A 16388-nucleotide genomic window follows, 5' to 3' on the forward strand; every position below is an offset into this window, starting at 1 on the left:
TCTGTTGTTTTGATATTTTTTGGAATTGGTTGCACTTAGGATCCCTCAGAAGAGGAACACCAGACTTTCTCCAGTGCCTAAGTAGTGCCTGTATCATCAGTTCTCAATGGTTTTTTTTGTTGTTGTTGTTTTTGTTTTTTTGTAATTTTTCCTCCTATCACAATTAGAAAACTGTGCCTTTAAGGTGAAAGGTCTGATTGCAGTTAACTCTCTAACTGGCAGAGCCAAATCTATTCTACAAGAACCACAAATATTGAGGATTTCCAACACAGCGGTGTGAAATGTAAACTGTGAAGTGGTACAAATGTAGTAAAATGAAAGCTAATGAACCCTGCTGTAGAAAATTAAAGCTGCATTCATAGCTGAGACCCTCCTGTCAGGAAATGTGGTGACATGCTTTCTTCATAACCATGAGTTAGCAGAGTTTACAGCACCCTGAACCTGTTGTAGATACTTGCCAGAGTTGAATTTCTGCTCAGATTCTGTGCATTTGAAGATTCATGGACAAAAAAAGGACAGCAGTCCTTTCTTCTGAGTAGATCTTGGATTACTTTGTAAAACGCAGAATTCTGCTAATAGCTTAAATGTAAGAAAACATGAATGAAAGGGGTTTAAGATGGATTTTATCTTGACAAATGAGTGATGCATTTTAATGCACCATAAACATGTAACCCTCACCTCTCCTGCATTGCAAGGTAACATATTGTTTTGTTTTCAGTTTACCTCCCACCTTCTGACTGTTGTTCTGTTTTCCATTACTGCAACTTGCAGTGTAACAACAGAATCGTTGAATCATATGAGAAGAGTCCAGCCAATCTTATTTGTTACACCAGAATTCCTTCCATGTGTTGAAGCTTCCTTTTTTCTTCTGCTAATTTTTGTCATGTGCTTAATTTTAGTCGTTTCTCCCACACATTGGAGGCCAGCATCCTTCCCTCACCACTGACAGGTTTCGAGGCCTTACAAGAAGTAACTGAAGCCTGTTGGATTTACCACATCCTTAGAAGAATGTAACCATGTGCATAACTTAAAGCTGCCCTCACAAAGAGGCGAGAGCAGAAGAGCAAAACAAAAGAGCAGAAAAATAGGAGTTGGGCCATAGAGTGTAATTCAATTTAGAGATGCTAAATAGTACTAGAAGAGGACAAGACAAGAGCTAGGCCTCTCACTAATATTGGGGGAATGTGATTTGAAAATGGCTGTTGAGACATAAAATCAATTACCTGGATTCAAATGAGGGAAAATGTTGCACCTGCAAGGTAAACTGGGCAAACTCCCATGGGCTGGTGCCAGGCAGTGTGGGATTTTGAGCACGTTTCTGCTGGAGGCCTTTTGAAGTCTCTCAGCTTGAGCTCAGGATCATACAGGTTTTGGGGAGGAACTACTGTGCACTTCATTTGCTCAACACTGCATTTTGTGCCTATATGTTTGGAGGCAGATTTCCAAGCTTTGAATACCTCTTTCCTTTGCTAAGGGATAATTTGGGTCATTGGTCTTCAAAGATTTTTTTCCAACAACAGTTTTGATTTGCTCGAGGAAAGTGAATGGGAATTCTATTAGAAGCAAATGCATAGCAGAGACATCTACTGCTGCCCTTTAACTGCTGGAGACTTTGCTCTTGTGTGTTTTATTCATCTCATAAAAAACAGCTTAGAACCTTGTAAAAAAAAAAATCACAGAAAAGTTGTGAGACTTAGCACAAATATATACCACACACATAGGGTGGTCTTTTCTTTGCGTGTATCCAATAAACTTCCCTTTTTGCTTCATGTTGTTTTTTGCCAACTTCCCATTGTTTCCTCATATATGAATTTCCTTTGGCTTGGGCCATGCTACCCTCATTGTTGTTGTAGGCTTTTGCTCTCTTTACAAATTTATAGCTCCCCCAATAAAAACAAAAAAAGAATGAGGATACACTTTATTAGCAGAGCCAAAGTATGTAAATGTTTATAAGAAGCGATGCTTATAGTAATCCTAACTAAACTGTAAGAACATATAAAACTTACGTACTTAAAACTTTCTGGACACTACATTTTGGTACAGAATTAGAACTTTTGCTAGCCAAAATGTTAAGGATTAGAGAACTGGAGGTGTGACCTAGTGCTGTCCCATGTAAGTTTAGAATATGAAAGGTTTTTTAAAACAGTGTTTGAAAAAAGTATTCGAGAATGTTTTGGTAATATTTAGAGCCAGCCCCCAGAGGGATCTTTGCATTCTTCCATTGGGTCAAAGGCCTGGATTTAGAGGGGTGCAGGATCCAATGGGCTTCTCATGGCCAGACATCCATCAGTACAACTCCTGTCACAGTTGTGCTCATGGGCAGTTGCTGTTCCTCATTCCCATTCTCATGGAGAAGCCAAAGACTCCAGAATGTGGATGCAGAAGCATGGTCTAAATTATCTGTCTTTTGCAATGCAGAAGTTTGCTTTTCAACACAGTCTTTAATTGCACAGAAGAAGTTAGGCAGAGTATTTGCACCAGCACGCTACTTATTATCAACATGTTTTTCATTTGAGGACTTTTTTTTTTTTTTTTTCCCCAAATTTGTTTGAGAGTACTCTCCTTTCCTAAGATGTTGGACTTTATTTTCTTAATCTTAGGATCACTCAAATTTCCTGTAGAGGAGTAATTCATCCATGACCCTCCTCTATCTGTTTTATTGTGCTCTTTCTCATGTGAGATGGGTTTGTAATGCTGTCTTTTAGCATAGATGAAGGCTTTCAAGAGTCAGAAAAACCTGTGAAAATAATTATTTTGATATATTGGGTATTACTGATCTTTAAAAAGCACACCTGTATTCCTTTCTGGAGGCAATAGCTACAAGTAGACTGAAATATTCTAGGGAAAAAAAAAATTTGACCAATAAGCCTACGTTGCCATTCTTTGGAAGTACTGCAGCAGCCTCTCTAAGCTGATTTTTCTTTTTTTACTTTTTTTTTTTGTTTTGTGTTTTCAAAAGTAAATTTTTTGTTGGGAAAGAAAAGTGTGTTTTTTCCTTTTCTCATCTGTGTGAGCATGACTGTGCATTTTACCAAAACACAAATCAAATCAATCCCAGTGAATTTTTGAAAGCAGTTGGTGAGCTGTAGAGTTGGCTGGGAAGTAGTAGGGATTCCATGGGATTCATCCTTACAGGCTATAGTGGGTAGGGTTTGCTCATGCTCTCAAGTAATTTCTTCTTTGTCCCAGCAATGACACCCCCATCTCATGACAACTTCCAGGTATCTGAAATTTCTCTTCATTCTGCCTTGGAATGAAGACAAGTCCATGCAAGACAGTGGCTCTTTCACATGCTTTCACAAAAAACAATATCTCCTGTGTTAGTACCTCTTTTGTCCTTCTCACCTCCTTCAAGCTAAGCCACCAAGGAAGTGTCTCCAATGAAACCTGTCTTCATCCATTGCAGCTTGTTCTGCTGACTGCAGAAACACTGTTCACACTTGAACAACGTATTGAACGCTCCTAACCTGGACCTTTTCTCAGTGATCCTCTCTGTCTTAAATGCAACCAAGGAAAAGCTGATTTTATTGAAGCTGGACTTTGAAATCTTCATTACTTGAGTATGTTTGATACTGGTTTACAGTCAGACCAAGGAAAAAGGACTTCACAAATGTCCACTAATAACATTTCCTTTTCACTGGTCTCCAGCTGTAGTTGTGTCTCTTTTACAGCCTGTGTCTCTTTGGTGGTCTTAAACCCAGAAGACTCCTTCCAGAGTTCTGCTGCTCATGCCAGATGCCTGCAGTGAAATTCAAGGGTGGTAGGAATGGGCTCCAGCCATTATACAACCACAAAAATCTCCTGATGATTCAGAAATTTCATTTAAACAATAAAATGCAGGGCACAGATAACAGAGAAAAGAAGTAAAAAAAATAAGATGCAAGTGTCTCTTCCTTACATTTCGTAGCTGACATCTGGTGTAACTAAAGATTTCATTAGTGCAGCTGTTGTCCTGCACTGTCTGCTTTACAGTCAGTTCTTGCTACGAAAATGTAATTCACGAAATCTGGGCTGACTGCTTTGAATGTCCCGTTCTTAAGATACTCGGGTGACTAGGGGGGTTGCTCTCACTTTATAGATCAGGCTATTATCTGTGTAGAGCTTTATAGGATAGCGAAAAGGGGGTAGTGGTGGTGGAAGTTGTTTGAGTCAGCAGCTGGGGGGAAAAAAGGAATAAAAGATTGGAACATTTCTTTTTATATGCTTGGCAATAAAATTGAGACCAAAGGCCAAACTAGCAGCTGCTCATTCTCGCTGAGATGTAGAGGTTTCTTGAGGGGATCCTGAGTCCCATTTTCCTCTTGTGACAGCAACATTAATCCACTGGTTCTAGCACAGGGGGTGTCTGACCTCGTGACTTTTCCATAGTGATTGTACAACCAGAGAAAGAACTGCTCCTCTAGAGCAGGAATTCCCCTGAGTGCTTCTGGTGCGCACAACTTTGTTGCTGATGCCTGTGATACCAACCCTCATTTTCAGCTCCATCATGATGCAAAGGGGAGACTGATTCTGAATCAGCTCCGTGGCTGCCAGGACTCAGCAGGTTACCTTTCAAAGGTGGAGGTTTGCTGCACAAACCAGGGGACTGAAGGTGACCAGCTGCAAGTTTTCTCTGCTCCCAGCTTTTTTGGTGCACGTCGATTGACGTGAAAGAAAGCCTTCACGGTGGGAAGGGAACAGAGCACAGGAAACTTGTAGGAATTTAAAGTCAGTAACTGCCTGATGATGGACAATACTGTATTTCACAGACAGTGAAGGAGGCAGCTCTGATGATTATATGAATAATCAGCTTTTTCTACACTGACCTGGTTTTTTTTAGTCCTCTGCCAACTGTGCCCCTTTCTTTGATGTTCCCGTTTCAGGTGTGCCTATCAATGCCTCTCTGGTTGCATTTTCCAATAAGAAATAGCCCAGCTCCGTGTGTGTCCCAGTGTCAGTTGTGAGCGACACGTCCTGCGACTCACTGTCATGACTGTTCACAGTTGGCAACACACATTTGGACACCCAGAGGAGCTGGTAACAGAGTGTTACAAACCTGTGGGATGAGCTGTCATTTGACCATGAATTTTGACACAAAATTTAGGTCACATGGAAGTTAATTGCCTACATCCTTTTTCTGGTTCTAGTCTTGGTCAAATTGGTTGTTTGTGCTCCTTTGAAAAACCAAGCCAATGACTGTTAAAAGGCCTGGAAATGTTTTGCCTTTGCAGGGAAAAAAAAACCAAAACAACAGAATCCTAACTTTGAGCTTTGTGTACTGGGATGAAGTATGTTATCACATAATAATTCAGGGAAATTATCTCCACTCAAAGCATCTTCAACTGACCACAGATATGTTCTATCACATTCTTTGATACATCTTTAATGTGTTAGTAGACTTTTATTTCCCATTCCATTTGTGCCTTTCCCCTTGGCCTGTCACGAGACTTTTTTGTTCCATCTAATTCTTCAGCTAACAAACAAAGTAATAAGAATAAGATTGTTAAAACTATTTGCTGTTGGGGAGTAAGTTTTAATCAATCAAATGTCTTACATGTTTAACAACTGCTTTAAAAAAACCAAAAAAATTATGGGGAAAAATCTACACAGAAATAATGTTGGCTTTAGTTTATGTTCTTTATTCAATTGAAAATACCATTGAAGTCACTCAGATTTTTGCAGAAGTGAGAACACAGAACAGCAAGCCTTGGTTCTTTTAAATATGGCTTTTTACTGCAACTACAGGAACATGTTTTCCTTTGATATTTAAGTTCCGAGAAAGCTGTATCAACTGGCAGCAATGTAATTAAGGAAAAGAACGAGTGAAATCCTCTCCAGGCTAACCACAGGCTTTGGAGAAAGCTTGGTTTTCTCGAGCACAGTAGCAATAAAGACCTCTTCACTCAGCTTCATCACTATGAAGTGTAATGGGTATCTGCTGCTGTTTATCCACACCTAGCCTGCATATCGCCTAAGGTTCAAATGTCCCTGAAAAACAAAAAGTTACCACTTAAAGTACTACTGCTAAGTTTCCAGGCAGATAATTCTCTAATTATAGAATCACAGAATAATAGAAAGGTGTGGGTTGGAAGGGAACTTAAAAGCCATCTCATTCCAACCCCCCTGCCACGGGCAGGGACACCTTTCACTATCCCAGATTGTTCCAAGCCCTGTCCAACCTGGCCTTGAACAATTCCAGGGATGGGGCAGCAACAGCTTCTCAGAGCAACCTGTGCCAGGGCCTGAGCACCCTCACAGGGAAGAACTTTTTCCTGATATCTGATCTAAGCCTGCTCTCCTTTAGTTTGAATCCATTCCTCCCTGTTCCTGTGTATAGTCTCTCTCCATGTTTCTTATAGGCTTCCTTCAGGTACTGGAAGGATGATATGATCCTCAGTGGGCTCCAGGTTAATATAAAGGAGAGACAGCTCATATTTGTTTTCTTTATAGTACTAATAAAAAACAGCTGGAAAAACCCTGATCAGTTAAGAAGAGGGCAAGGCAGGAATTTTTCGAGGAAAATATAATTTGGAGATTCTGGGGTTTTTTTCTAAGCCAGAACAGATTCAAAAATAAAAATATGTTTCAATCAGTTTCTGATTTTTGCAGTTAATTTTGAGCAAAACCAGCCAGAAGTTGCACTTCTGGCATAATTCAAATGAAATATCTTGTTTTCCAGAGGTAAATTACTATTTGTGATGCAAAAGCCTGTTTAAACAAAAATATTGACAGTGAAATATTGTGTATCCTAAAGAAGCAACTGCTGAGAGAGAGGGTTTATTTGCTTGGTCACAACTCTTGGAGCACAGGCGGGTGAGTTTGCATCTGCTTGTCCAAATGGAGGCAGAAGTATCATGTGGAAGCTGCACTGTAAACCACAGCAGTAAAACCATGTTGTCTTTTCTAGTCTGGTGCTTGTATGGGTGCATCTGCTTTGGGGCAGAAATAGAGGTGAGAATTGGACCTTCCCCTCTATTTCTTCTCTAAGTCATCTGGTCAAACCTCTTGCTCAGAGCAAGTCAGCTTCAAAGTGGGTTCCAAGTCAGACTTGGATCAGAATTCCACTTCAGGATGCCAGAAAGCAATCCACAGGGTTTGGATGATGTTTCGAGCAGATTTGTATTCCAGCTCTGAGAGATGCCATTTTACAAATAATCCAGGTAATGTAGGCAGCAGGATTGTAGTTCTGAAAAGTCTTACAAACTCTGTTGAGATTAAGAATGGAAGTAATGGCAGCTCAGGTCAATATGTAATACCTGTGCAAGCAGACACCTGATAGAGGAGCACCAAATGCCACAACAAATGGCTGCCTGAGAGGAACAGCTGGTTTGTCAGGAGAGGAGCAGCACAGACCGTGCTGGCACGTGGTTCCACAAGCAGCGGCCCTGATGTGGCACAGCACAGTGCTGCCAGCAGCCCAGCACAAGTGTTGGCAGCTGGATGAGTGAGTGTGCTCGGTGTCTCTGTGCAAATGGGGACAGTAGCAAAGTGACCCTCTGATGTTGCGGTCAGTCTGTCTGGGGCACAGTCCTGACCACAGCTGTGACACAGTTCTGGAGCCTGGCACCCTGCCAAGTGCTCCTGACTGGGACCAACCACCCTCTAGAGCATCTCCTCATCTCTTCTCTAGTCTGCATGAAATTGTGCCCTCCTGTTCAGGCTGGCCATACTGAACTGCTGTGACCTAACCCAAGAGATGCTCTGACAGTGATTCCAGGAATGAGACAAATCCCTGGGGAAGGTGGTTGTGTACAATGGCTTGTGACCTCTGGCTGTGGTTTCAGCTGAGAAGTCACAGTGGAGTGTGGCTTGCAAAGCTCGTGCTTGTGGAACAATCTACTCAGGCAGCCTTGGCATGGGATGGGGATTTAGCACTGAAGCACCACGTTGGGACAGTAGCTGGCTCATGGGGAACTATGCAGCTTCTGGATAACCTCCAGAAGAGTCACAGGAAGCTTGGGAGGGGGTGAGATAACTTTTCATTTGCAGGCACTGTCACTGCCGTGGGGCCTGCCGCGCTCATGCTCTCTGTGCTAACAGCAGCAGTGGCCTCGTGGCTGCCTGGCCAGCTGCTCCTCCTGCCACCTCCCACTTGCTGGAGTGAGGCAGGGAAGGCCAGCAGGGACTAGCAAGGAGCAGCTGCAGCCCAGAACTGGGTGTAGGAACGGGAAGGCTGTGAGGAAGCAGTCCACCAGGAGTCCAGGATGTGGGTTTGTGTGTTGGCATGGAAGGGATACATCTTGCAAATAGCCTCTGTAGGGAGTGCTGCTGTGGACATTGGGCCGTGCCCCTCAGACTGTGGTGGAGCTAAAATAGATGAGATGAATATTTTCCTTTTAGAAATGTCCTAGAGGTGTAGTTCAGTTTGTGGAGATAATAATGTAAGAATTCAAAGACAATTGCTGGCAGAAGGGGAAGTGGATGTGGCCCAAAGCATTAGGAATTTCTTCTTGAGCAAAAACTCATATTTTAGTGATCTTGAGACTTGAGTAAAGTCTCCTAGGCAGTAAGGGACTGCAGAAACTAAACGCAAATCGAATAATTATCCGTACCCTCTGACAAGGACCAATAGTACAAACCCTCAGGAAATAGAAATGGGTTTGGAATTTTAGACAGTGTAACAATTAGGGTAATATTAATAGTTTGAAGTACCTGATCAGAGGAGCTGGTTGCTAATATTCTCAAGGCAGGGATTGATTTAGATGGGTGGGAAAGGGTATCATCACAGTGTTCATAGTTAAACTGGAAACCCCTTTGTTATCTTATGGGAAATACAAAGCCAACTGTGTCTGGCCAGTGCTGTCATCTGTTCATAAAGGATTTGCCCTGCTGAGGAGCAAGTTCTGGTGTTGGTACGTTGGTATATTTTTGATATATGCCAAAAAAGGGACTGAAGGACAACTGTAAGAAATTTAACATTAGAGTCACTCGAGAGATGCTTACATGAGTTGAGTAAGTTGTTGCAGGGATTGTGAATGTTTTCCCAGAGACTCCCAGTGAATATGTCAGTGCTTAGTACGGGATAACCTGTGCTGGGGAGTGACAGCCCTGACAGAAATAATGCTGAAAATGTGTCAGTATCACAGAAGGAGCTGGGAAGAGAGACAGCCAACAAATCCATGCTCTGCAATATCCTCTGGATTTCCTGGAGATGAGGAATAGTGTGTCTGAGCTACTGCATGGGATGGGAAGGTGGAATCATGGCAACTGAATACAATGAAGGCTTAGAATACAACAGAACTCTGAGAGTATTTCTTGTATAGGTGAGTGTCTAATCTTTGTTCCAGAGCTTCAGCCTTGTAAAAGCCCTCATGTCAGCTTGTGAGGAAGGAGGCAGGAAATGTTTAAAAAGCAATCTGAATAGTCTAACCTCCCTAGTGGCTCTCTGCCCTTTAATCTGTCATGTGATGTGCTGCCTAGAGGACTGGGGTACTCCTGTCACCCTGTTCTAGTGATTTCAGGGAATACCAAATTGCATATGCATCCAGATACTGGCATCATGCTTTCACAGGGTTATGTGAAGTACATCCTGCATTTTTCATGTGAAATTTTTGTCTTGGAGCTATTTAGGTCACTAGGAAGAACTGAAAAAAACAGTGTCACTAGCTGTGCCAGGAGATCATCCTGCTACAATGTATGTTCTATGCAAATAGTTAGGACATCTGTGATTGAAAAAGAAATATTCAGGGCCCTTCTATCTTGGGAAAAAGGCTTCATCAGTGGATGTGCATATTGAAATAAGTAAAAGAGTGTGTAGCATCTTTCACTTTGGAAAAACTCACCCATCTTCTCACCAGACGTGGACAGGACACTTGCTGAGCAAAAATGAAATGAAATCTATTCAAAATTTCCATGTCATCCAGCTTCAAATTACCAGAGAGGGACAATCTCTATGGTAGAGATGAAAAATAAATGATTAATAGGAGCTTGGAAATGATTTGTTTGGAAGGTTATGAGCCCAGCCCAGATTTTGATAGGAAGGAATGTTAGATTCTCAGCATGTAAGTGGGTGTGTAAAGGAAATAATCCTTCGAAAAATAGTCTTGGGACTTAGAGTGGAGACCAAAAGTTATTTCTGAAGTTGGGTCAGTCGCTAGTAACAAGTCAGTTCCCAGACTGGATGCTGGAGTGGCCTGGATTCCTGGTTCTGAGTGTTGATCACAAGAGAAGTTGATACCAGGATTCCTTGTGAATTACACAGAAACAGCAAGGTTTTTGCACTCGGGTGGTGACAGGAGCAGAGGCCAAGAGATGACAATTTTTTGGGAATGCCCAAATCAGACACATGTAGAGCTGCTCTGCCAGATGTAGCCTCTTGGCCTGAGGACAGACCCAGCAGCTGTGTTAAGACTCTGCCCTTTGAAAGAGATGTCTGTGATGGGGATGGAGAGCATGAGGGTTAAGGAGAGCAGCCATATTATCCAGAGAATTGTTGTGTTATCCAGGATATTACAGATGGGTTCTGTGCTTTGCTCCTCCCATATTTACATCCTGCTTTGCAAGTGGAATCTCAGCTTCTCCTCAAGGTACCCTGTGATGGTGAGAGGTCCTGCCTGGTGTACTTTGAAGGAGATCTTAAGGACAGAAGGGGGACTGTGCAAAGGGCTTGGGGTTTTGTGTGTGTACAGTGCTGTTAAACAAGTAAATCCCACTGCTTGTTCCACAGCTGAAAAACAAACTTAGAAAAGGGTTTGTCAAAAGGGAAAGAAGAATCATTTTGAAAAGGGCAGAAAGGTCTAAGAAAGGTCCTCAATGTGAATAAGAAAATATTCAGCTTGCCGACATTTGGAATATCTTAATTTGGGAGAAGTGGAATAAGGAAGTCCCTTTCTGCAGGTGCAGTTTTGGCCATGCCTGTGTTTTCCTAGACATGTTTCCATATGCCCTGTGTAAATTGATAGGATCCTCCTCTCAGCTGGAGCAGCTGCTGATCACGTGGCAGGTTAATACCCTGGAGAAGGTAAATTTGAACACAGCAGTTTCTGGAGCTGAACCACAACCATGCCCAAAGTCCAAGTAGTTTTGGTGTCCTTTTGCTGGTCCGTTTTTCACACAGAGGAGCTGCCTGCTCTGATGGCAGAACTTCCAGTGTGCGTGGCAGGCACAGGCACAGGGGGCCTTGACAAGTATCCAGTCTGCTATGTTAAGCTTCTGGGAATGGTTCTCCTTCACTGAACCCCAATGAGAAAGTATCTGGTTATTTCCTCTAGGGATGTGCAGTATGGATTGATAAAACCACCTCTGTGCTGCCCATTTGTATGGTCATTTTTTATCAAAGGGAGCCTTTACACAGAGTGTTACTGATAATCCAGGAAGAAAATCCGTGAGAATATGTGATGACCTCTCCTGAAGAGGAAGAAGAACCTGCTTCTTCAGGAGGGGTCATCAGAGAAGTAGCTTCTGCAACTGTTGGTAAATAACTGAGAAAACATACTGTTTACTATAAAATAAATGAACAAATTACAAAGGCTGTGATTGCATGCATGGAACAACTTGAACTTTTTAAAGCCTGTTTGCAGAATTCAGCCTAACCCTGTGGAAGCTGCACAGCCATTGGAGGATCTCATGGAAACAGAGGAATTTCCTCAGTGCTGTCATAGTTAGCAGCAGCAGAACTGTATGTTGATCTGTAGTGAACAGACCACTGTTTCCACCTTTCCCAGTTTTGCCTCTCTCCTTGCCGGCCCTCTGGAGCTGTCCAGCAGAAGTCACAAAGGTGTTTTGTGACAGTGCCTGGTAGGAGGACAATCCTCAAGCTAATCTCAGCCAAAGCACGCCGGAGGAAGCCCTGCCATACTTCTGCTTAGACAATCATTTATCTTCCATGGCAGCTGAAAAAAGAGCTGAGCAACTTTCCACAGAATTTCTGTCTTGAAGAAAACCTGACAAACTGCTGTTTGTCTCAGTTCCAAATCTGAATGAAAAGGTAATATAATAGAAGATTTTTTTGTGGGTTGAAAAGCTCTGAGGAGTTTTCATGAGAAATAACTCCTTGGCAGAGTGAGGCAGTTTAGTCAAAACCAGTCTGTCCTTCCACACACTGTGCACAGGTCATAGAGAGCTGTGGTTTCAGGGCTGTTAACTTATTATTTTGCTTTTCAAGTCATGGTCTTGACTTTGTGGATGTGTCTTTTCATGCCTGTCATTCCTACCTTTGACCTTATTTCCAAAGAGAAGTGTTGTTGGTCTGCAGTTTTATTATGAGCTTGGCACAAATCAAGACTTGATACTTCATTGACAGTACAAAATGTTCTCTTAAACAGATGAAATGAAACTAGACCAATGGTGCATTGCCTCTTGCTTCTGATGTGTTAAAACAAATGAATGTGATTCCTCCTGTAGCTTTGTACTCCAACAATAAATGAGGCCACAAAAGACAATCCAGAGCAAATCTTTCCCCATCAGAAAATGGGATTTTGTTACAACACAAATAAATCTCTGCATCTGTTTTGTGGTGGTGTCCCAAGGGATCCATAGTTCCAAGCCTCTCCTGTTTTATTCTCTCCCCCAGGACCTCAATGGTGTCTGAATTGCACTGCAGGGGCTGCTCTGATACCACACTGTTTTATGAGTGATGAGGTCTGGCAAGAAAAGCAGGTTTTAGTGGTGCAGATGCTGTAAGACACTCAGAGCTATTCACCTTCAGCTGCAGAAGGGATTATTTGTTTACCAAGATGGATATTGACATCCAAAAAAGTATTTGGATGTAATTTTTTATTTTCTGGTGAGAATTCTATGGCAACCATTTTTTCTTCCAGGAGAATAATAAGAATGTAATTACTGCTTATTTTTCAATAGGAGAAATAATTCTTTGGGGTGTTTTCTAATTTGTTTTTCTTCAATTCCAGTCACTCTTATGAGTGCCATCTGTTTGGGACTCACTTCCCTGGGCATTTTGCATGCTCTCAGTGAGAACCAAATGAAAAGTTTGGGAATGACTGGACATATAGGCATTTTACATTCCTTTCCTGAAGAGAGTCTGTAAGAGCAGGATTCAGAGTTGTTACAGAGGTAACAGAAACTAAGACATTTGCACCAGGTGTTCTACAGTCTTAGATAAATACATTTTATTTATTTTAAATAAGCTTATTTCAATGACATTTTCTTATTTCTCAAATTATCACTCTGCACTGGAGGTTTCTCACATCCATCTGATGATACTGGTTTTTTGGCCAGTCCAAATCACCCCGTTTCATGCTCCTGCTGATATCTCTCTCTTCTGCCAAGGTAGAGCCCTCTCTTTGCTTCCCTCTCAGTGAAGAATACCAAAATGCTCAAAACTCTTCAGTGGAGGAAAACAAGAGGGTTTGGTTGAGTGATTGTCCAGTTTCCTTCCTTGTTTCTTGTGTCTGGGACAGATCATTAAGAACTGAGCAATGATGCTTGTAGTGTGCCTTAAAGGGAAGGGGAAAAAGATGTTTAAGGTTTAGGGAAAGAACACTAGAACCTCTACATCAAGTCTTGAAAGCCTCACAGAACATATCTTTTACTCCTCATCAGCCAACAGCCATAATACCTGCCTGTTATCTGTATGGACATGATGGAATTATTAGAAATGGGCAAAGTGCTGGACATGACTCCTCTTGAGCTTCCTTTATTCTGGTACGTTTGCAGTCTTGGGTAAGTATTGAACCTATTTAGAGACTGACTTTGTGGCTTTGACATGTGATTGGGTGATATTGCTAATTTCATATGTGCTATAAGGGGGAGAGGGAAGTAATTGGCTGCTCTGTTATTTCTTGTGGAGTTGGAAATAAAGTGTTTGACTTCTGCCTAAAATAGCTCAGACTTGGTTTCCCAAGATGCTGGTAAAACATCAAAATACCTCTGCTAAAATCAGTATTTCTGAGTGCTCACATGAAGGCAACCAGTTCTAGCTATACAAGGTGCAATAAATTTCTGTAGGAAGATAGGTCTTTAGTGAAATTAAATATCGTAGTACTCCTTAGTCTGTACTGTTATCAAATTCTTCTCAGTTGTGGTTTCTGTGGAAAGCTGATTTTCTCCATTCCCTGCTCCAAGAAGTTTCTATTTTCATTCACCCTAAGAAAATAAACTCACTGGAAGTATATATAAACATTTGCTTCAAGCTACTCCAATAGAATCCAATCCAACATGTACAGAAGTCTTTCCAGTGACTGCAGTTTGATCATTTCCATTCAGTCCTGTAGTGAATGACAGTTCCATTTAAAAAGAAAAGAAGAAGAAGGTTTTGGTGAAAAATAACATTTGGAATTTGTAAAATGAACCAAGCAGAGCTGGTTTTCTGCTGTGTTACACTGTTGGGTTGTGCACTGTACTTTCAGCAGTTCACACGTGTGCAGAAGTATTGATCTGTCATGAATCCAGTGTGACCTTTCACTCCTGATGCTTATTGAATACATACCTATGAAAATTCTTCACAGGAATGATTTCACTTGATTCCTAGCATGCTATTACTGCTTTCTCTGTACCAGGTACTCACTATTTTGCAAAGGAATATGAAAAAAACATGTACTAAAAGCAATCCTTAAGAGTCCTGGTTAGGTCTGCTGGGTTCAGAGGGCACAGTTCTTCCCTCACTGGCACTGTGTAATTCAGATCCATGTGGTCACAGCTTCCTCAGCTGTGAAAGGAATGATTTTACAGATCCTGGTCATATTTTGGTTTGTAATCACGCACCATCTTGTACCTAATCAGTACTTCTGGACGCCTGTGATGTAATTCTGCGATGATTTCAATGTGGCAGCAAGAGGAGCAGACTGCATAAGAAGCTGTATTACTAAAAATATCAGCAGAATCATTCACCCTCCATCTCAGGACAGACAGATCCCACGTGTCACCATGGGAGGAGGCACCTCGGCCCTTATTTCACACTCTTCAGCTGGAGCCTGAGCAGGACTGTGGGCTGTGACTTGTCACCTTCCGTTGGCAGGGCAGCACTCTGGGGTGTCAAGGTGTTTCAGATGGGGTTGGTGTGCAGATTGTCAGTTCAGCAAAGCCCCAAGGAGTGCAAAGTACCCCAGATGGAGGACTGCATTGCAACAGACATCTGATTTCTCCTCCTGCCTTCACGTTAATCTCATAGGGCTGTTTCTCTACATGTCATATGTTTTCATTCTGACCTTCTTTACCAGTCAGACCAAGTCCATACAAATTCCTTGTCCAGGGCTGGTTTTCTCTTGATGATGTGGTATGCAGAATGTCCCTTTTCCTCTAGCCAAGCTCAGATCATATGTCAATCATAGGAAGTGAAAAAAATATGTGGTTCAACCACAAAACCAATTTCCAAGACAGAAAATCAAAAATAGAGATGTTGCAGAGTGGGGTGCCAAAGTATCATTGCATCTGGGAAGAGACTGCTGGGTAAATTAAATAGAATTTTACTGTGGAGATGTTAACAAATGGCAAGGGTGTTGCAAAGCCTGCAAAAGTCTCTGTAGTCCTTGGCTTGGGTGAGTAATAGACTGCACTTTGAGTGACTGTACAACATCCTAATTATTTATGGAAAAGGTAGCATTATGTTTTCCTAGTGACCTTTGCTGAAGTGTTGATTTTCACTTGCTGATTGTCAGCCCTCACATATGAGTTATTTGTGTAGAACGAAAGCACTAACACAGAGGAAACTGGAAGTGTCTGGTGGCGTTTCCCCTTGCCCTCCTGGCTGCACATGTGGAAGAAAACAACTCCAACACTGGCTTCCAGTAATAAGCTATTGCTGCCTGCAGTGCTGATTCCTGGTGCTTGGCCCACTGTCGGGGTGATGTGACTTACCTTAACTGCAATGTCCCATATCCACAGAGGTATTAAAAAAAATAAGCAGTCAACAACTGAAGAAGTTAATTGCTTTTATTTTGTCTCCTGTCTACTAGCCTAGGGCATTAGGTGTGACCAAGATTACTGAAGAAGGAAAGAGTGTAGAAATCTTTGACTCCCAGTTTATAAAAAAAAGAATAGAATATTTGGTTCAGCTGTACGCCTTGGCCGAGTGGAAAACGGGCCTGAATATTACACCATGTTGAGATTTCCTTACTTTTGTCCTTCCCTCTGGAGCCTTGGAGTGGGTGATTAAAATGTTGTGCCAGCTCTGCTTTGAACCCCTGTAGCAGGTACCTGAAGTCTTCTGCTTGCTATTCTGGCTGAAGAGAACCCAACTGACTTAAGCTCATGTGTCTAAAGGATCCCTCCCCACTAAACACACCATTCTACAATGTTGATGGTTTTTTTCTTAGTACATCTGAGAGGGAAGGGGAAGGGTGTTATTTCTCACCAGGAACACAGCTCTCAGCAGTATTGTTTTTTTCATCCTAAGAAGCCTGCAGTAAGATGAGCACCAAGTTAAAGGAAACAATGGGAGTGTAAATGTCATTTAAACATATACATCTGCAAGCCATTCTCTCCTGAATGCTTGGAAAGTTTACTGTGTAAAT

The sequence above is a fragment of the Hirundo rustica genome, chromosome 3 (assembly GCF_015227805.2).
Source record: "Hirundo rustica isolate bHirRus1 chromosome 3, bHirRus1.pri.v3, whole genome shotgun sequence".
Taxonomy (NCBI): Eukaryota; Metazoa; Chordata; class Aves; order Passeriformes; family Hirundinidae; genus Hirundo; species Hirundo rustica.